At 45.2% G+C, this 22647-nt stretch overlaps 1 protein-coding gene across 1 annotated transcript in view; it reads right to left on the minus strand.

Annotated features, from left to right (window-relative positions):
• Positions 1-21848, minus strand: part of LOC139410638 (Rho related BTB domain containing 4) — a 69953-nt gene extending 48105 nt beyond the window's left edge. Inside the window, exons 1-2 of the mRNA XM_071155995.1 lie at positions 21634-21848; positions 20804-20924 (exon numbers count right to left, since the gene is read on the minus strand). The gene's annotated coding sequence lies outside the window, so the exon portion shown is untranslated. The remainder of the gene's footprint in view (positions 1-20803; positions 20925-21633) is intronic.
• Positions 21849-22647: the final 799 nt, after the last annotated feature.

Raw genomic sequence — 22647 nt, forward strand, 5'->3', positions numbered from 1 at the left:
AGTCCCAATCCCTGTCAGCTCAGTCCAATGTCCTATGTCCCGTGCTTCAGTCCCAATCCCTGTCAGCTCAGTCCAATGTCCTATGTCCCGTGCTTCAGTCTCAATCCCTGTCAGCTCAGTCCAATGTCCTATGTCCCGTGCTTCAGTCTCAATTCCTGTCAGTTCAGTCCACTGTCCTATGTCCCGTGCTTCAGTCCCAATCCCTGTCAGCTCAGTCCAATGTCCTATGTCCCGTGCTTCAGTCTCAATCCCTGTCAGCTCAGTCCAATGTCCTATGTCCCGTGCTTCAGTCTCAATCCCTGTCAGTTCAGTCCAATGTCCTATGTCCCATGCTTCAGTCTCAATCCCTGTCAGCTCAGTCCAATGTCCTATGTCCCGTGCTTCAGTCTCAATCCCTGTCAGTTCAGTCCAATGTCCTATGTCCCATGCTTCAGTCCCAATCCCTGTCAGCTCAGTCCAATGTCCTATGTCCCGTGCTTCAGTCTCAATCCCTGTCAGCTCAGTCCAATGTCCTATGTCCCGTGCTTCAGTCTCAATCCCTGTCAGTTCAGTCCAATGTCCTATGTCCCGTGCTTCAGTCTCAATCCCTGTCAGCTCAGTCCAATGTCCTATGTCCCATGCTTCAGTCTCAATCCCTGTCAGCTCAGTCCAATGTCCTATGTCCCGTGCTTCAGTCTCAATCCCTGTCAGTTCAGTCCACTGTCCTATGTCCCGTGCTTCAGTCTCAATCCCTGTCAGCTCAGTCCAATGTCCTATGTCCCGTGCTTCAGTCTCAATCCCTGTCAGTTCAGTCCAATGTCCTATGTCCCATGCTTCAGTCTCAATCCCTGTCAGCTCAGTCCAATGTCCTATGTCCCGTGCTTCAGTCTCAATCCCTGTCAGTTCAGTCCAATGTCCTATGTCCCATGCTTCAGTCCCAATCCCTGTCAGCTCAGTCCAATGTCCTATGTCCCGTGCTTCAGTCTCAATCCCTGTCAGCTCAGTCCAATGTCCTATGTCCCGTGCTTCAGTCTCAATCCCTGTCAGTTCAGTCCAATGTCCTATGTCCCGTGCTTCAGTCTCAATCCCTGTCAGCTCAGTCCAATGTCCTATGTCCCATGCTTCAGTCTCAATCCCTGTCAGCTCAGTCCAATGTCCTATGTCCCGTGCTTCAGTCTCAATCCCTGTCAGTTCAGTCCACTGTCCTATGTCCCGTGCTTCAGTCTCAATCCCTGTCAGCTCAGTCCAATGTCCTTGACACTTTTACTCAAGTAAAATTTTACTGGGTGGCGTTCACTTTTACTTGAGTCATTTTCTATTAAGTTATCTTTACTTTTAAGTAGGACAATTGGGTACTTTTTCCACCTCTGGTCAAAACACCCAGCATCTTGCACCTCCACACCCACAGAGAGCTCCCCTCAGACACCATGTGACAGCCAGAAGCCTCCACACTGACACAACTAGGTCAGTGTCATAGTGGGCCATCCAACAGTCCCCCAAAACCAGGGAAGAGATAGGCTTACCACAGAGTCAACTCTCAATTTCACTCTGTCAGAGCTTGAGGAAGTTTGGAAGTCATCAGGGAGATAGTTTTTTTATTTTGTTTTGCAAAGGGAAGTGGAATTTGCTGCTTGCTTGTCCTCAGGGAAACGTAGTGGTCAAAGGTGAGGGGTGAAGATAATGTTACTGGAGGGGCAGGCGACCTTGTTGGGAAAAGTGAAGCTGGCATTCCTAAATACACACACACGCACGTGCACACAGACACAGACACAGACACAGACACAGACAGACACAGACACACAGACACACAGACACACAGACACACACACACACACACCAGTGTATGTCAGCCCAGCTGTCAGTAAACAGTATGCGTCTCACTAGTCCTAATGGGGACATATCAGTCTCTGCACACAGCACAACAACATAGCCTCCATGATACTGGAAACACACTTACATTTGACCAGTATGTAACTGTTGTGGGGTATGAGGTTGTATAGTATAATGTAGGGCACCTCAATTCCTTCTTCTGATGCAGTACTCAATGTAATGTAATAGTTGTCATGTGTAATGATGTACTTTATATTGGTTGTACTATTGCGTAGGCCTATATAGAACAGCAGATATTGAAGGCAAGGACTTTAGGTCCTACATACTTTCAGATAGTTTTGTTTGTGATATCCATGTCTATGCCTTTTGCCCTACAACTTTAAAAGTATGCACTGACAAAAGGCCTTTCTGCTGGATAAGATCATAGGCCATATTCACAAAGTGTCTCAGCATAGGAATCTTGAATTTTCTTAGGATCCCCATTGGCTGACACCATGACGCCAGCTAATCTTCCTGTGGTCCAACACAGAACTAAAAACACATTACAAACAATTACAGAACGACAGGGCCCCCAGTAGGAGAGCTGATCTAGGATCAGTTTGGATATGGCCCTGAGCTAGACTGCTAGCTAGATGACTATAACCCTCCTGTCCACGTCAGTAGCTATGATGAGAGGTTGTGATGAATGCAGCTATGCAGGGAATGTGAAGTGACTTAGAGGGAAGAGGATGTGTTGTGTTTAAATGCCTTGTGTCTCAGGGATGTAAAACAGGCCTCTGATGATGATGATGCCAGCAGTGAGTTTTATCAGAGCCCCCACCACCACCACCATACCACTGAGCAGGCAGGCAGTCCTTTCACACCAGCCACAGCCCATGTACAGTCATGTGGCATCTCTGCTCTCTGCCATCACTTCTGCACCACTCCCTTACCCCCTTCAGCTAGATATGCACCGCTTAAAAGTAGGGGGTGGGGGGCATGGGAGGAACTCAGGGGGTGGGGGAGGAACTCAGGGGGTGGGGGGCATGGGAGGAACTCAGGGGGTGGGGGGCATGGGAGGAACTCATGGGGCGGGGGGCATGGGAGGAACTCAGGGGGCGGGGGGCATGGGACGAACTCAGGGGGCGGGGAGCATGGGAGGAACTCAGGGGGCGTGGAGCATGGGAGGAACTCTGGGGGCGGGGAGCATGGGAGGAACTCAGGGGGCGGGGGGCATGGGAGGAACTCAGGGGGCGGGGGGCATGGGAGGACCTCAGGGGGTGGGGGGCATCGGAGGAACTCAGGGAGCGGGGGGCATGGGAGGAACTCAGCTGTGAAACACCTCACAGTGCTCAAGTCCAAACACCTCACAGTGCTCAAGTCCAAACACCTCACAGTGCTCAAGTCCAAACACCTCACAGCGCTCAAGTCCAAACACCTCACAGCGCTCAAGTCCAAACACCTTACAGCGCTCAAGTCAAACACCTCACAGTGCTCAAGTCCAAACACCTTACAGCGCTCAAGTCAAACACCTCACAGTGCTCAAGTCCAAACACCTCACAGTGCTCAAGTCAAACACAAGAAATTCCAGACATTGTTTTCTAGCTAAACTGTTTTTGTTTTGCTTCAGTGTTTGAAATGCCACAGCCCTGAGTGCAACACAGTTAGTAAGGAGTGAGTGAGGGGTGAGGGGAGGTAGAGACGGAGGGGTTTGAAGTGGACGCTCTGAATTCTTGACTGCTTTGATGGAGACAAACTGCATGGAACGATGTCTGTGGATAGCCTGCCATGTGACTGCGTCAACCCCGAACTCACTTAAACACACCACCCTGTACTTACTGCTACACATCCCCTCAGTGGGGAAAGGGACACACAGGTCAGTAGAGGTGCTCCTTACAGTGTGGCTCTGTCAAGTGGCAGTTCTAATCTCATTAAGGCTCCACTCAGCCGCTGTTCAGGGGCTTAATTACCCAGGCCAAACACACACAAGTATGCAAGCACACGGCCCCACAACCTGCCTCTGCACTGGACGGACGGGACGGGACGCACGCGCGCACACACACACACACACACACACACACACACACACACACACACACACACACACACACACACACACACACACACACACACACACACACACACACACACACACACACACACACACACACACACACACACACACACACACACACACACACACACACACACACACACACACACACACACACACACACACACACACACACACACACACACACACACACACACACACACACACACACACACACACACACACACACACACAGCTCCCAGATTTAGGATTGGCATGAGAAAACTCTAAGGCCAGTATAATGATCAAAACATCTAGGTCCAGAGTGTCTAGTGTTTAAAGAGTAGAATCCAGTGAACATGTTCCCTCGATCACTCTGCATACTACTCACACACTAACGACTTGTCCCATACGTCCAGAGATCAGTCTGAAATGAGGTTCATCTGCTAGAATTGTTCCCAACCTCATTTAGTACTGTAGATTACGTCCTTTAGTCGATCCATCACCCTGGATCAAAGAGCCACTTGACATGGGAAGCCGTAGCATCTGTATCCTACTGTATGCAGAGAGGTTCCTGATACAAGCAGCCCTGCTTCTAGGCCCTATATCTTTCCACTGGCCTGTTTCACCATCCACTTACGAAGCATTTGCAGCCCTGTGCTACTTGTGGGATTGTTGGAATGTTCTTAACCTGTGTGAACTTCGAACAGGTCCAAGCCACTCTTCACACTTAGTAAAGCTTGGACTGGGGTTGAGACAACACACACAGAGAGCCAGAGAGAGGTAATGTCGCACTGATGTTGCTTGACCTCACCCTGACCAACCAGGATATGGAAGAGAATGGTACGATGCTGCTGGACTGGGATATGGTTGATGAGAAATTGTCCCTAATGTCATACATAGTAATGAAATTATGATAGATCTGTATTTCAGTGAGCAAGACTAATACCTCAACAAATATTGCAGAGCGAGAGAGAAAGAGGATGAGAGAGAGGATGGGAGACAGGATGAGAGCGAGAGAGGATGAGAGAGAGACAGGATAAGAGACAGGATGAGAGAGAGAGAGAGAGAGAGAGAGAGAGTGAGAGAGAGAGAGAGAGAGAGAGAGAGAGAGAGAGAAAGAGAGAGAGAGAGAGAGAGAGAGAGAGAGAGAGAGAGAGAGAGAGAGAGAGAGAGAGAGAGAGACCTTGGAGAGGTGGAAGAGAGGGGGGCTTTTGGCAGAACCAGTGGTCAGTGGTCAGTTTTCCAGTAACAGCCTGATCAAACACAGTCGCAGGCCAAGTCAAACACCTCTGGACTTCAGCCTGATGGAGCTGCCTGCAGCCTGAGGCCACTGATCAGACTGTAACCACACTGACAAACACAGGTCCTAACACACTAATGTTTCAGACAAAGTCAACAGAGAGAGAGAGAGGGGAACGGGGTCAAGAGAAAGAGAGAGGAAGAGAGGGAGAACATATTGTATCACCAGACAGTCTAGCTCAGTAAGAGAGACCCCACTCAATTGAATTCATAGGGGCTTTTCCCACTGCAAACAGGAAGGGCCTTTGTTGTGATTACTACAAATAGCTTGAATGTTGTTTGTCTGAACTGCTTTGCTCTGTCTTCTTCATACTCTTCTACACACACACACGTAGGGCTAGCACAATTACTCTATAACCGTGTTAGCGACAGTTATGGATGAAGACTGGCTTGAAAAATGAAACAACCGTCATTGGCCGTTTTAAATTTCCTTTAAAAAACAAACAGCTGACTGAAGACGGGACTGCCAGGCATTCTTAGGGTTAAGTCCGTTTATGCGGTAACATGGACTCGCAAGGCCCCCTTCCCTGCAGCAGCACACATAGAAATAGAGTGAATAGAATGGGCTCGGTACCTCTAACCCTGGCAATTTGACTGGGAAACACACAGTCCCAGTCCATATAATAAATAACATTGCGGCCCCGCCCGTCTGAGGGGAACATAACCTGTGGTTACCTAGGTTACCCCATTGGCTCACAGCAAAAACGTAACCTTTTTCCAACAAAATGTTCTTGTTTTCTGGTTGTTTTATCAATTACAAAACTACATTTAAGAAAAGTACAAAATGTCTAAAGATTATTTTTTCAACATTGCCTGCTCCCGAGCGATCTCACTACTTAGAACAACATAATATGTAGGGCTTCCCTCATGCCCCTTTTCATGATGGTGCTAGGAGCCACTTGAGTGAGTGTTAGCTAATAAGCTAGCCAAAACTAGGAAAATAAGCTAGCCAAAACCAACAGCACAAACAAACGGACTATACAGCTACAAGTAGCGAATGGAGTTACAAACAAACTGTACTAATAAACAAGTGAACTGTTTTCCACACACATAGCTATCTATGTGTTGTCCACTTAGACACTGTCCCCACATTTCCCACTCTACATGGGCTACCAACCATCACCACACACTGTGACCACATGTCAAAGACAGCGTCGCAGACACATAGACAGCGACAGACAGTGAGTGACTGGGACTGAAAAAAAAAACCCATTATTGTAGGCCTAGATAGAGAAAGACCATTTAGGCTATGGTTGCAGTAATTCTTTTTGACTATGATTTCATACACATTTGTATCTTTATAGTTTGCAGTTTGTAACCTATGGAATTAAGATAAGGCTGAACAATACCCAATAGAGCAACAGTTACTTTGCTCTTAGGTAAATGATTAGTACATCTAGGTGAGATTAGTTGGATACCAGTGGAGGCTGCTGAAGGGAGGAAGGCTCATAATAATGTCTGGAATTGAGTCAATGGAGTGGTATCAACCACATGGAAACCACGTCTTTGATGTGTTTGATACCATTCCATTGACTCCATTCCAGACATTATTATGAGCCGTCCTCCCCTCAACAGCCTCCACTGTTGGATGTGCTCTGTGCATCTACAGTACATGTAGTCACACAGGTGCCAATCAAAACAATCATCAGAGTGTGATGAAATAGGAGCACACTATATGCACATCTATTCATGTACAGTAAGACAAGCTAGTAAGAGTCACCCTAAATGACCAGAGAGCTGGCTATTCATGTACAGTAAGACAAGCTAGTAAGAGTCACCCTGAATGACCAGAGAGCTGGCTATTCATGTACAGTAAGACAAGCTAGTAAGAGTCACCCTGAATGACCAGAGACCTGGCTATTCATGTACAGTAAGACAAGCTAGTAAGAGTCACCCTGAATGACCAGAGAGATGGCTATTCATGTACAGTAAGACAAGCTAGTAAGAGTCACCCTGAATGACCAGAGAGCTGGCTGAGCCTATTTCCAGCGCTCTGAAGATTTATGAGCACAGTCATAACTGTAATTCACACAGAGGCAATTATCTATAGACAGTACGGTGTGACATTTGTCACTATCACCGTGCTATGCCCTGATCCCTTCCTGGTATGATATGCACAATAAGGCCTCCCCATCATGATACATGACATTGTGTTTTATTGTACCCAGGGGCCCCGCTAAGCTTTTATCTATTGTAATGCAGAGATGATAGTTGTTCCACAGTGACCTCCCAGTATTGGCTGGGCTGGGAGTCGACCACAAAGCCAGACAGAGACTGGGAGACTCTCCCACTCAGTGGGATGAAAGCGCCCTCAGCAACACGTCCAACCTGTGGTTTGGGTGGCTGACTAATTCACTATGGCAGTGATGTTACATCAGTTCTCCCCATTATAACAAGTGGCTTCTTTCACAAGGTTGATTAGGACAGCCAATCCTAATGGCTTCCTGGATTGCTTGCAAACATGCAAACTGGTTTGACCCTGAACAGCAACTACAGCGCCATGACAGTAGATGTCTCTGTTAGAGGTCGACCGATTCATCAGAATGGCCGATTAATTAGGGCCGATTTCAAGTTTTCATAACAATCGGAAATGTGTATTTTTGGACACCAATTTGGCCGATTTTACACCTTTAATTAATCTTTATTTAACTAGGCAAGTCAGTTAAGAACACATTCTTATTTTCAATGACGGCCTAGGAACGGTGGGTTTAACTGCCTCGTTCAGGTGAAGAACGACAGATTTTCAATTCAATCTTGCAACCTTACGGTTAACTAGTCTAACGCTCTAACCACCTGCCTCACGAGGAGCCTGCCTGTTACGCGAATGCAGTAAGCCAAGGTAAGTTTCTAGCTAGCATTAAACTTATCTTATAAAAAACAATCAATCAATCATAATCACTAGTTAACTACACATGGTTGATGATATTACTAGTTTATCTAGTGTGTCCTGCGTTGCATATAATCGTTGCGGTGCGTATCGTTGCTCCAATGTGTACCTAACCATAAACATCAATGCCTTTCTTAAAATCAATACACAGAAGTATATCTTTTTAAACCTGCATATTTTGCTAAAAGAAATCCAGGTTAGCCGGCAATATTAACCAGGTGAAATTGTGTCACTTCTCTTGCGTTCATTGCAGGCAGAGTCAGGGTATATGCAACAGTTTGGGCCGCATAATTTGCCAGAATTTTACGTAATTATGACATAACATTGAAGGATGTGCAATGTAACAGGAATATTTAGACTTATGGATGCCACCCGTTAGATAAAATACGGAACGGTTCCGTATTTCACTGAAAGAATAAACGTCTTGTTTTCGAGATGATAATTTCCGGATTTTACCATATTAATGACCTAAGGTTCGTATTTCTGTGTGTTATCATGTTATAACTAAGTCTATGATTTGATAGAGCAGTCTGACTGAGCGATGGTAGGCACCAGCGGGCTCGTAAGCATTCATTTAAACAGCACTTTCGTGCGTTTGCCAGCAGCTGTTTATGACTTCAAGCCTATCAACTCCCGAGATTAGACTGGTGTAAACGATGTGAAATGGCTAGCTAGTTAGCAGGGTGCGCGCTAATAGCGTTTCAAACGTCACTCGCTCTGAGACTTGGAGTAGTTGTTCCCCTTGCTCTGCAAGGGCCCTGGATTTTGTGGAACGATGGGTAATGCTGCTTCATTGGCTGTTGTCGATGTGTTCCTGGTTCGAGCCCAGGTAGGGGCGAGGAGAGGGACGGAAGCTAAACTGATACACTGGCAATACTAGAGTGCCTATAAGAACATCCAATAGTCAAAGGTTAATGAAATACATATGGTATAGAGAGAAATAGTCCTATAATTCCTATAATAACTACAACCTAAAACTTCTTACCTGGGAATATTGAAGACTCATGTTAAAAGGAACTAACAGCTTGCATATGTTCTCATGTTCTGAACAAGGAACTTAAACGTTATCTTTCTTATATGGCACTTTTACTTTCTTCTCCAACACTTTGTTTTTGCATTATTTAAACCCTATTGAACATGTTTCATTATTTATTTGAGGCTAAATTGATTTTATTTATGTATTATATTAAGTTATAATAAGTGCTCATTCAGTATTGTTGTAATTGTCATTATTACAAATAAATAAATAAAAATCGTCCGATTAATCGGTATCTGCTTTTTTTGGTCCTCCAATAACCGGTATCAGTATCGGTGTTGAAAAATCATAATCGGTAGACCTCTAGTCTCTGTAAAACATCCAGGTCAAACTAGGTGTGAGGCTGTGTGTGTGTGTCTGTGTGTGTGTGTGTGTGTGTGTGCCATTTAAAATCCAGTTTAGTTTCTATCTCTGGCAGCTGAATATGGCCAATGTCTTTTCGATGCTGCTTGGTCGTAATTGCCAACCTCCTTAGTGTAGAACAGGGTGGCCAATACAATACCATCTAGCCTACTGGCCAATAAAATACTATCTAGTCTACTGGCAAATACAATACTATCTAGCCTACTGGCCAATAAAATACTATCTAGTCTACTGGCAAATACAATACTATCTAGCCTACTGGCAAATACCATACAATTTAACATACTGGCACCTACAATATTATCTAGCACAGGGGTCTTCAACATTTTCTTGCCCGTGGACCCCTCCCAGGCAAACTGGAGACTCAGGTACCCCTATCATGCATTAGCAAAACTTAGATTTTTCACGTTTCTTGTCTTATCATCAGGTGAATGATAATGGCAAGGAGAAGTAATCCACATTTTTAAATGAATAGATTTGGCAGATAGTTTTTCATTATTTTGACCTCCCCACATTATAATTGGAAGATGAAGTGTAAACTCTAACATACCAGCCGCCAGAGGCATTTGCTGCACTGCTAGCCTATTGGTGGATGCTTTTCGAAAGCCTATGTCAGATACTACATGGCTCTGAATAGTGTAATTAGCTCAATATTAGGAGTTGAGAAATCATTAGAAAGAGATGTTCTCTTATTTTCTACTGTAGGTATGTAATTCAAAGGCTGTTTATTCTGTTGTTGCTAACGATATTAATAAAAACATGAAACATTTCTTTCTATATTTTTTCTCGGCCCCCTGCAGTACCTTGGACCTCCCGATCTAACAAACTGCCCAGTACAGTACTATCGAGCCTACTAGCAACTACAATACTATCTAGCCTATTGGCACAGGCATCAATGTCAAACACATAGAAAATTAGAGCTTATAATTTTATGATTTTATTTATGATTTTATTAGGATCGCCAATGGCAACAGATAGTCTTCCTGGGGTCCGACACGTAATATATTACAAACAAAAATACCATATAATTGACATATATTTAAAACATTAACATAGAAATGACAGACATTCAACTATAAGAGCTATAAGATCTGTAGAGAAAGTGTAGAAGGAATTCATAACAAATCACTCCTCAATTTCTGGTACTGTCTTTTCAATCGGTTTCTTTCTCTCTCTCTCACACACACACACACACACACACACACACACGCACACACACGCACAAACACCGCTGGCGACGAAGGTGCTAATGGTGTTTCTTAATTCAGATTTAATGAAACCCACAGCCACTGGAGGAGTGTGATGTGGGATGTTATTAAAGGAAGGCAGGAAGCAGAGAGATGCAAGGAGACACCAGAGAATACTGGAGAGTCTGAACATAACAGGCATGGCTAGTGTGTGTGTCTGACCAAAAAGGCATAGTATCATCTAAACAAAAAATAAAAAACACACACACATAAGCATGTACACACTTTGAGGGAAGAACAACAGATTTGTACCTTGTCAGCTCGGGGATTTGAACTTGTAACCTTTTGGTTACTAGTCCAACGCTTTAACCACTAGGCTACGCTAGGCTATGTTGCCATTTTGAACCCAAGTTGAACCACTCCGTTATGTTTCCCTTGTCCAGACGCTGTTATTGTTTTGTTTCATGTCCGCTATTCATTAAATGTTCATTCCCTGTACTTGCTTCTCGTCTCCAAGCGTCTGTCCTTACACATTACACAGGGGTTTTTCTTTATTTTCTACATCGTACAATAATAGTGACAATATCAACACTATGAAATAACATATATGGAATCATGTAGTAACCAAAACAGTGTTAAACAAATCTAAATAAATGTTATATTTTAGATTCTTCAAATTAGCCAATTTGCCTTGATGACAGCTTTGCACACTCTTGGCATTCTCTAAACCAGATTCACCTGGAATGCTTTTCCAACTGTCTTGAATGAGTTCCCATATATGCTGAGCACTTGTTAGCTGCTTTTTCTTCACTCTGCGGTCCAACTCATCCCAAACCATCTCAATTGGGTTGACGTCGGGTGATTGTGGAGGCCAGGTCATCTGATGCAGCACTCCATCACAGTCCTTCTTGGTCAAATAGCCCTTACACAACCTGGAGGTGTCATTGTCCTATTGAAAAACAAATGATAGTTCCACTGCAAACCAGATGGGACGGCGTATAGCTGCAGAATGCTGTGGTAGCCATGCTGGTTAAGTGTGCCTTGAATTCTAAATAAATCACTGACAGTGTCACCAGCAAAGCAGCCACACACCATCACACCTCCTCCTCCATGCTTCATGGTGGAAACTACACGTGTGGAGATCATCCGTTCGTTCACCTACTCTGCGTCTCACAAAGACACGGTGGTTGGAAACAAAAATCTCAAATTTGGACTCATCAGACCAAAGGACAGATGGTCGAATGTCCATTTCTCATGTTTCTTGGCCCAAGCAAGTCTCTTCTGCTTATTGGTGTCCTTTAGTCACATTAATAATATTTCAAGCCTCTTATTGTAGGAAAAAGGAGTCAACTGAAGTTCACAGCAGAATATTTTTTATTGCTCCATTCAGCCACAAGCACTTATGTTAGATTTCTTTCAAACTTCTAAACTGTCAATTACGATGTTTAAAGTAATCAGAAGAAGAAACTAACAGACCACTTCAACTACAATAACATTCTCAGTAATGGTTCCATAAAAAACAATTCTGGCTATGACTGATATGTTGTTTTTTATCTACCTTAGTTGAATGCACTGACTGTAAGTCGCTCTGGATAAGAGCATCTGCTGAATGACCAAAATGGAAATGTAAAAACAAATACTTGCAAAGCATGCTGGGTATTATTCTAATATTTAGGAACCCCTGCTCTACTGCACTATACCGTGCTGTCCAAATTTGTGAACCATAGACATCTATGATTCATTCAGACCAAATCTACCAAAATTCAGACCAAATCTAAACCAAATATAGACGTCTATGTTTGGGCTAAATCTAGTCCGGACCGGACGTCTGTGGGCATTGAAATCAAGGCTGGACTGCACCAAAAAAAGACGGTTGGTCCGGATAGGACCAAAACAAGATGGCTAGTCCGGACAGGACCAAAACAAGATTGCTGGTCCGGACAGGACCAAAACAAGATGGCTGGTCCGGACAGGACCAAAAAAATACATCGTCATCGGTACATACTTAGTAGGAAGTGCTTTATGTTGTAAATCTTAGAAACTTTGTGTGCTGCTTTTTTGGCCAGGTCTCTCTTGAAAAATATATATTTAACATCAATGAGACTAACCTGGTAAAATAAAGGTAAAATAAAATAAATAATGCAAACACAGACACACAATCATGTACACACACTCAAACACACACTTATGCAACATGCACACATGAACATTGACACATCCCACACAGTAGTGATATATTGTGACAACACACTCTCTCTCTCATGCACACGCACAACCCCCCCCCCAACACACACACACACACACACACACATATGACTGAAGTGCTATGTCTCCCAGGGGGATCAGCTTTCCAACACAAACATGAGAACAGCAGCAGACGCTACAGAATGGCACCTCCAGATCAAATCCCTGACACACACTCCAAAATGCAAACATAGTCACAGTGACGTACTGTGTAGATATAAGATCTTAAGTTGAGCCAGCTTGCTACAGCAAAAAAAATATCCTGCGGGAAGAGAAAATACTAATTATGGAATTTACTAACTTCAGAAACCTTTTTATAAAACCTCAAATAATCTGCAAATTTTGAATTTCCTGCATCCTGTGACAGGGTGATCAAATTAAGATCCTACATCTCAATTTTCAGTCTCATAATGCTATTCTACATATTCTGTCATTAAGGCTGTGAGAAAATGTTGCATGTGCCATGGGTATGAGAAAACAGTCCAAATCTGCTGTTGTGTTTTAGGTGGGGTTTTATTTTATTTACATTTAATCTGTTATTTTACCAGGTAAATTGACTGAGAAGACATTCTCATTTGCAGCAACAACCTGGGGAATAGTTACAGGGGAGAGGAGGGGGATGAATGAGCCAATTGTAAACTGGGGATTATTAGGTGAGCGTGATGGTTTGAGGGCCAGATTGGGAATTTAGCCAGGACACCTGGGTTAACACCCCTACGATAAGTGCCATGGGATCTTTAATGACCTCAGAGAGTCAGGACATCAGTTTAACGTCCAATCTGAAAGACAGCACCCTATACAGGGCAGTGTCCCCAATCACTGCCCTGGGGCATTGGGATATATCTTTTTTTATAGAACAGAAGAAAGAGTGGCTCCTACTGGCCCTCCAAAACCACTTCCAGCAGAATCTGGTGTCCCATCCAGGAACTGACCAGGACCAACCCTGCTTAGCTTCAGAAGGAAGCCAGCAGTTGTATGCAGGGTGGTATGCTGCTGGTTGTTTCCCATACATTTGAAGATGTGTTTTATTACCTCCAATTGGTAAACCCGACCACAACTCTATCCTCCTGATTCCTGCTTACAAGCAAAAATTAAAGCAGGAAGCACCAGTGACTCGGGCTATAAAAAAGTGGTCAGATGAAGCAGATGCTAAACTACAGGACTGTTTTGCTAGCACAGACTGGAATATGTTCCGGGATCAGTCACTGTCTATCAATAAGTGCATTGAGGACGTCGTCCCCACAGTGACTGTACGTACATACCCCAACCAGAAGCCATGGATTACAGGCAAAATTCACACTGAGCTAAAGGGTAGAGCTGCCGATTTCAAGGTGCGGGACTCTAACCCGGAAGCTTACAAGAAATCCTACTATGCCCATCAAAGAGGCAAAGCGAACCATCAGAGGCAAAGCGTCCATATAGGGCTAAGATTGAATCATACTACACCGGCTCCGATGCTCGTCTTATGTGGCAGGGCATTCCAACTATTACAGACTACAAAGGGAAGCAGAGCCACGTGCTGCCCAGTGACACGAGCCTACCAGACAAGCTAAATTACTTCTATGCTCGCTTCGAGGCAAGCAACACTGAGGCATGCATGAGAGCATCAGCTGTTCCGGACGTCTGTGTGATCACGCTCTCCGTAGCCGACGTGAGTAAGACCTTTAAACAGGTCAACATACACAAGGCTGCAGGCCAAGACAGATTACCAGGACGTGTGCTCCGGGCATGTGCTGACCAACTGGCAGGTGTCTTCACTGACATTATCAACATGTCCCTGATGGAGTCTGTAATACCAACATGTTTCAAGCAGACCACCATAGTCCCTGAGCCCAAGAACACAAAGGCAACCTGCCTAAATGACTACAGACCCGTAGCACTCACGTCTGTAGCCACGAAGTGCTTTGAAAGGTTGGTAATGGCTCACATCAACATTATTATCCCAGAAATCCCAGCTGCAACATCGGGAGCATCACTGCCTGTTACAACAATTGCTCGGCCTCTGACAGCAAGGCACTACAGAGGGTAGTGCGTACGGCCCAGTACGGCCCAGTGGGGCTAAGCTACCTGCCATCCAGGACCTCTACACCAGGCGGGGTTGAGGAAGGCCCTAAAAATTGTCAAAGACCCCAGCCACCCCAGTCATAGACTGTTCTCAATTCTACCGCATGGCAAGCGGTACCGGAGTGCCAAGTCTAGGACAAAAAGGCTTCTGAACAGTTTTTACCCTCAAGCCATAAGACTCCTGAACAGGTAATCAAATGGCTACCTGGACTATTTGCATTGTGTGCCCCACCCAAACCCCTCTTTTTACGCTGCTGCTACTCTCTGTTTATCATATACGCATAGTCCCTTTAACTATACAATGATGTACATACTACCTTAATTGGGCCGACCAACCAGTGCTCCCGCACATTGGCTAACTGCATTGTGTCCCACCCACCACCCGCCAACCCCTCTTTTTTTACACTACTGCTACTCTCTGTTCATTATATATGCATAATCACTTTAAATATATCTACATGTACATACTACCTCAATCAGCCTGACTAACCGGTGTCTGTATGTAGCCTTGCTACATTTATAGCCTCGCTACTGTATATAGCCTGTCTTTTTACTGTTGTTTTATTTCTTTACTTACCTATTGTTCACCTAATGCCTTTTTTGCACTATTGGTTAGAGCTTGTAAGTAAGCATTTCACTGTAAGGTCTACTACACCTGTTGTATTCGGCGCACGTGACAAATAAACTTTGATTTGATTTGAGATGGAATGTGTGCTGACCTAGAGCCTGACCCTGTCCTAACTCAGGCCTAGTGCTGTCATTTGTCCCAGACCCTGTCCTACCTCAGGTCTGGTGCGGTCATTTGACCTGGACCCTGTCCTACCTCAGGTCTGGTGCTGTCATTTGTCCCAGACCCTGACCCTGTCCTACCTCAGGTCTGGTGCTGTCATTTGACCCAGACCCTGACCCTGTCCTACCTCAGGTCTGGTGCTGTCATTTGACCCAGACCCTGACCCTGTCCTACCTCAGGTCTGGTGCTGTCATTTGACCCAGACCCTTACCCACCTCAGGTCTGGTGCTGTCATTTGACCCAGACCCTGACCCACCTCAGGTCTGGTGCTGTCATTTGACCCAGACCCTGACCCTGTCCTACCTCAGGTCTGGTGCTGTCATTTGACCCAGACCCTGTCCTACCTCAGGTCTGGTGCTGTCATTTGTCCCAGACCCTGACCCTGTCCTACCTCAGGTCTGGTGCTGTCACTTGACCCAGACCCTGACCCTGTCCTACCTCAGGTCTGGTGCTGTCATTTGTCCCAGACCCTGACCCTGTCCTACCTCAGGTCTGGTGCTGTCATTTGACCCAGACCCTGACCCTGTCCTACCTCAGGTCTGGTGCTGTCATTTGACCCAGACCCTTACCCACCTCAGGTCTGGTGCTGTCATTTGACCCATACCCTGACCCACCTCAGGTCTGGTGCTGTCATTTGACCCAGACCCTGTCCTACCTCAGGTCTGGTGCTGTCATTTGACCCAGACCCTGATCCTGTCCTACCTCAGGTCTGGTGCTGTCATTTGACCCAGACCCTGACCCTGTCCTACCTCAGGTCTGGTGCTGTCATTTGACCCAGACCCTGACCCTGTCCTACCTCAGGTCTGGTGCTGTCATTTGACCCAGACCCTGTCCTACCTCAGGTCTGGTGCTGTCATTTGACCCAGACCCTGTCCTACCTCAGGTCTGGTGCTGTCATTTGACCCAGACCCTGACCCTGTCCTACCTCAGGTCTGGTGCTGTCATTTGACCCAGACCCTGACCCTGTCCTACCTCAGGTCTGGTGCTGTCATTTGACCCAAACCATGTCCTAACTCAGGCCTAGCGCTGTCATTTGACCCAGACCCTGACCCTGTCCTACCTCAGGTCTAGTGCTGTCATTTGACCCAGACCCTGACCCACTTCAGGTCTGGTGCTGTCATTTGACCCAGACCCTGACCCACCTCAGGTCTGGTGCTGTCATTTGACCCAGACCCTGACCCACCTCAGGTCTGGTGCTGTCATTTGACCCAGACCCTGACCCTGTCCTACCTCAGGTCTGGTGCTGTCATTTGACCCAGACCCTGACCCTGTCCTAACTCAGGTCTAGTGCTGTCATTTGACCCAGACCCTGATCCTGTCCTAACTCAGGTCTGGTGCTGTCATTTGACCCAGACCCTGTCCTACCTCAGGTCTGGTGCTGTCATTTGACCCAGACCCTGACCCTGTCCTAACTCAGGTCTAGTGCTGTCATTTGACCCAGACCCTGATCCTGTCCTACCTCAGGTCTGGTGCTGTCATTTGACCCAGACCCTGTCCTACCTCAGGTCTGGTGCTGTCAATTGAAGCTCTGTCCTTCCGAGAATGTGCTAATGCTGTTTTTTCCACCACTTCTTAGGATCTGTGTTTACGCTGTGAGATCATTACATAATGCAGAGGGAGAGCTTCAAATAATGTCATTAGCAACTGGAAAAGTTTATAAAGAGGGCCTTTGAGTTGCCAGAAATGACAATGCAATAATGCTACAATCCAGTGTGGGAAGCCAAAATCCCCATAGAAGAAAGGCACACTTTGCTGTGCTGAACATTTGACTTGGAAGCTCGGAGCTCTTACCCCAAAGTGTGCCCGTATGGGGGGTTGTGCAACAGACACGCTTATCTGTCCCGTCACCCTGGACCAGGGACACAAACAGGACACCCACTCAGGCCCTGTCCCCAGCCTAGGGCTCTCAGAGTGGGGGAGTGGGCAGAGGGAGAGGACAGAGGGAGAGGACAGAGGGCTTGAAAATGTTTCTGTGTGCTTGTGTATATGTGATCACCTTAAACGTAAACTTCCATGTATATATGTACTGTATGTGAATGTGATAGGAGTGTTAGTGTCACGCCCTGACCGTAGAGAGCCATTGTTTCTCTATGGTGTTGTAGGTCAGGGCGTGACTGGGGGTGATCTAGTTTATTTATTTCTATGTGGTGTTCTAGTTTATTTTTCTATGTTGGTGATTTGTATGATTCCAATTAGAGGCAGCTGGTAATCGTTGTCTCTAATTGGGCATCATATTTAGGTAGCCTTTTTCTAGCTGTGTTTTGTGGGATATTGTTTATGTGTAGTTGTATGTTAGCACGCTAGTGTCATCACGGTTTGTTTAGGCTTTGGTTTGTGGTTCACTTATTTCTAATAAAAGATGTGGATCCCAGATCACACTGCACGTTGGTCCGAGTATGCGTCCAACGATCGTGACAGTGAGTGTACATGTAGGTATAGAAATGTAGAATATTACAAACTGTATTTTTTTGTTTTTCTAGAATAAAATATGAATATCAAAAAAAGATAAATGTCTTTGAAAGGCAGTGTTTGTTAGATCTGTTATTACATAAATATGCACACGGTTATGTGTAGCAGCAGCTGCAGAGCCTCAGACCTATGTAACATAGAGTAACTGAGTGCACTGACTAATGACATTACTCAACTAAGCGGAATTACTTTGGAAAGGGGCGAATCTTAACTTTAACTGATGTATTTTTATTCATTGATATCAATGGGAGACTAAATTAACATTTTACTTCAAGTGGAAGTTAGGATTCACCTGAGGAGCAGAGGAAGTGAGGGAGCACTACTGTAAAATATATGGCAAGTAGATGACTCTAGTAGCCTGTCTGTCTGCTTGTCTGTCTGTCTGCCTGTCTGTCTGTCTGTCTGTCTGCTTGTCTGTCTGTCTGTCTGCCTGCCTGCCTGTCTGCCTGACTGTCTGTCTGCTTGTCTGTGTCTGCTTGCCTACCTGTCTGTCTGCCTGTCTGTCTGTCTGTCTGCCTGTCTGTCTGTCTGCTTGCCTACCTGTCTGTCTGTCTGTCTGTCTGTCTGTCTGTCTGTCTGTCTGTCTGTCTGTCTGTCTGTCTGTCTGTCTGTCTGTCTGTCTGTCTGCCTCTGTTATGCCCATGTTGGATTGTTTATGTTTTTCACAAGGTGTTGTAACGGACTTAGTACCTGACTCCCAACTCTGTATTGGCAAAACAAAGGCTTTGTGATATCTAGCCCTCTTGTCTGTGTTCCTCTCTGCTGTTCTCCTGGCTGCTTCCCTCTTCCTCGGGGTCTGTGCTCCTCCTTTCCTCTCTGGGGAGGCCCACTGTCTCATCCCCAGCTCTCCTCTCTGCTCTCCACTAGCATACAAACACATGCATGCGCACACGGACACACATTCTTTGCACACTGACACCCTGCTTAAAAAACAACCACAGTGGCAGCCAGAAAAGAAAGAAAGAACTGTATGACTGCCATCCCTCTCTCAATCGCCTGCTACATTCCCCTCTCCCTATCTCCTTCTCTCCCTCTCTCCCTCTCTCCTTCTCTCCTTTATTCACTCTCTCCCTCTCCCTGAAACAGCATTACTTCAGCAGAGAGACAAACATCATGTGGTTTAGAGAGGATAACTAACTTTTGTATCTCTGTGTATCTCTGTGGGTATATCCGTGAATGTTTTATGACTGCCAAGGTGACAATGGCTGTGTGTGTGAGAGAGTTTGCACACGTGCGCACTGTGCAGTCGGTGTGTGTGTGTTCCTTTGTCTTGCAATGTATCTTACGGAGACTACGTCTAACTGTTATGAAGCGTCACATGGTTTCAGCAGCTCTCTGTCCCTTGGTAGAGAGTGGAATGCACACACACACACACACATATAGCCCTCACGGCCTCCCACCCCATGCGTTCATCGGGGTATGCAGAGTTGAACAGTGGTGGGGGTCGGAGGGTGTGTGTGTGTGTATGGCTCCCGCTAACCCTCCATCCAGCAGCCTGGAATGTTTGGTGATCAACCCCAGTGGAAAGCCCCAGTTGCCAATACACACTCCCAGCCCCCTCAGGAGACTAACATATTCCACAGAGCCGTACAGGCCTCACCCAAGGAAGAATGGCTCAAATTCTACAGCTGGTACAAAAACAGAGCAGAGGAACCGTTGTCAACACTGTATCTGACCATCCACATCTCATAAAGTGGGAAATTCTGAGAGAGAGAGAGAGAGAGAGATGGGGGAATGATGTAGATTGTTGGTCAAGTTGATAAAGATATGAAGGGTGGTGTCATTTTCAGAGGCAAAACGCTTGAACGTTTATAGGCTACAGTGGGTGTCTATAGAGAGGGGTAGGTATGAACTGTTCCTGCTGTCATTCTAATAACGTAACTTCTCAGGAGACACATTGTTGTGGTGGCTTTCTCTTTGTCATGGTCCACTGACAGCAGGTGCTATGAAAGAAAGTAACCTATCTTATTGAGATAGGCTATACAAACCCATGTTAAATACTCTATTTTTAATAAGATTTCTGTTACCTATTGGTTGTTGAAACGTTTGGCCTAATATACGGGTTTAACCGAGCTACGATTGCAGGAAATTAGCTTTAAAAATTCTAAATTCTCTCAGTGTCATTGCAAAATGTGTAGAATAGCATGAGATTAGCTATACAACTGCAAATTGTTTTCTCTGACCCATGTCAAAATGTGTTGAATTGCATGAAATTAGCTTTAAAACAGCAACATGCTCCCTCAGCACACATATCAGCAAGTACACACCATAAATAAACGCCTCTCAAATAAACGGCAGGTCTAAATGAATTGTTTATGAAGTTACCATGAATTACCATGAATTGTTTATGAGGTTGCCAAAAGGAAGCAAACACCCCGAAACAGAGGGACCTACCTGAATTTGTCCAATAAGAAACGCCTGTTCTTCTTTTGCAAAACGTTTTGTTTATGGTGTGCTCTAAAGACCTTCCATGGCTCATACGGTGGGCTCAGACATTGCTGGCCCGCGAAACTTTTGTATACCACTGTGCATGTGTGGTCAGTTGCTTGTAATTTCTTATGATAATAACACATTAGCATAAATTATTTCGCCCGATTATTGCAGTCAATTAGGAACTTACCTTCAATGGTCATTCGCCTCTGGAATCTTTTCGGTGTTCTGCGTAGTCCACTTCACACTCTCCACTTTTAGCTTTCTTACAGTTATTTTCACAGCGCTCGTATATTTCTCTTCCCTCTTAGCTGCAAGGCACAACACACAATAACCATTTTCAGTACATTCCTGCATGCTACTGATAAAAAGATTTGTGAACAGTGTGCACTTAATATTTACTGGCAAGTTTTTTTCTTGGTGAGACTTGACGCCTGTCTTCCGATGCCTTTTGGACCGGTTTTGTTGTGACCAGTCAGCTCTAAAACACTCCCATGTACTGACGCCAGAAGGAATGTAAATATGCAGCATATTGCAAAAGCTGGAGACAATCTTGTTTAGGGGACTGGGTGTTCACTGGTGCTGATGCGAGTTTGTCCACGTCTTTTGTTTCTGTCACACCTAAAAGGGGCCATTGGAGGAAAGGCATGTGCCCGACTTTCTTTGTCTGTTTCCTTCTATCGCCTTTACCAAAACAATATATATTTTTGTACATTTCTTGATCTTTCTTATTAGACTATTATCTAACCAGTGACTGGTTGCCTATACGTTCATCCAAATCTAACTATAGCCGAAACCTGGTCTACACAAATGTGAGCGCAAGCATAAGACAAAAGGAAACGTGGAATTCACTACGTGCAATGCTTTTATATAGGCTATAGACTCTTTTTTTTTGTCAGTAAGGACATTTTGAGACAAAAAAAATGAATCTTAAATCGTTTGTTTCTCTGTAACCCTGCTCCAATTCCACCCCTTCAACGCGTGTAGTGCATGCGGTGCGAGACTGCCCCATAGCCTCACCAAATCCGCCCGAAGTTCACCCCTCGGCTTGAGTCGCTGTGGTGTCGCTGTCTGTCTCTCGCTCTCAATTGTCACATACGGTGGAGGAGCCAAATTGCGCTCTAATCCAGTCCAGCCAGCGACAAAACGCCAGTGCCTATCAACGAGAGCAGTGACGACAACCTAGCGCCAGTCACTCATCCACCGCCTCCGCCACACCCATCCATTCATAAACTGAATGGATGCCCTCACTGGCACATGGCGCCGAGGATAGGGAGAGGATGGTAGTAATACGGTCAAATCCTGTTGTGTTTTTAAGAGAGAGAGAATAATTAAATCTGAAATAAATGCTTAATCAATATAGCCTACCGACAATACCTACTGCAGGACTTGACATATTTTTTATCGTGACAAATAGCCTATCAATCAAATTCACTGTCATAATTTCTCGTGAATACTGAGTATTATTAATTTCTGGTCTTGCTCAATGCATGCTCAGGACACATGTTACTCTTGCTAATCACACTTATAGTGATAATGAACAACACCTCTGGTGTGTGTGTGTGTGTGTGCGTGCGTGCGCGCGCGCATTGGTGTGTGTGTGTGTGTGTGTGTATCTCTGTGTAGTATTTGTGTGTGCGTGTTTATTTCAAACCAACGCAAAGCCCCCTGTTGTTATGGTTACACTTAGATATGACATTAATTGGTTGGAAATGTCAAGGTAAAAATACCATCAGGTTTTGAATAGAATGGTGGCACACAGCCACAGGGACCTGTCTACAGGTGCTGTGCAGAGGAGTTGATATAGGTCTGTGTAGTCACTTTGTTGCACATGGTCTGTTGTGCATCAGGTGTGTCTACTAGACAGTTTAGGGATGTATTCATTAGAGCACACCATAGCAAAACGTTTTTCAACGGAAAAACAAGAACAGGAGTTTCTTATTGGATAAATTGAGGTAGGTCCCTCTCTGTTTTGGTTCCTAGTGATTCCACCCTAGGAGGACCTGTACCTCTATTCAGTGTTGGACAGCTTGG

This window comes from Oncorhynchus clarkii, chromosome 6, assembly GCF_045791955.1.
Source record: "Oncorhynchus clarkii lewisi isolate Uvic-CL-2024 chromosome 6, UVic_Ocla_1.0, whole genome shotgun sequence".
NCBI lineage: Eukaryota > Metazoa > Chordata > Actinopteri > Salmoniformes > Salmonidae > Oncorhynchus > Oncorhynchus clarkii.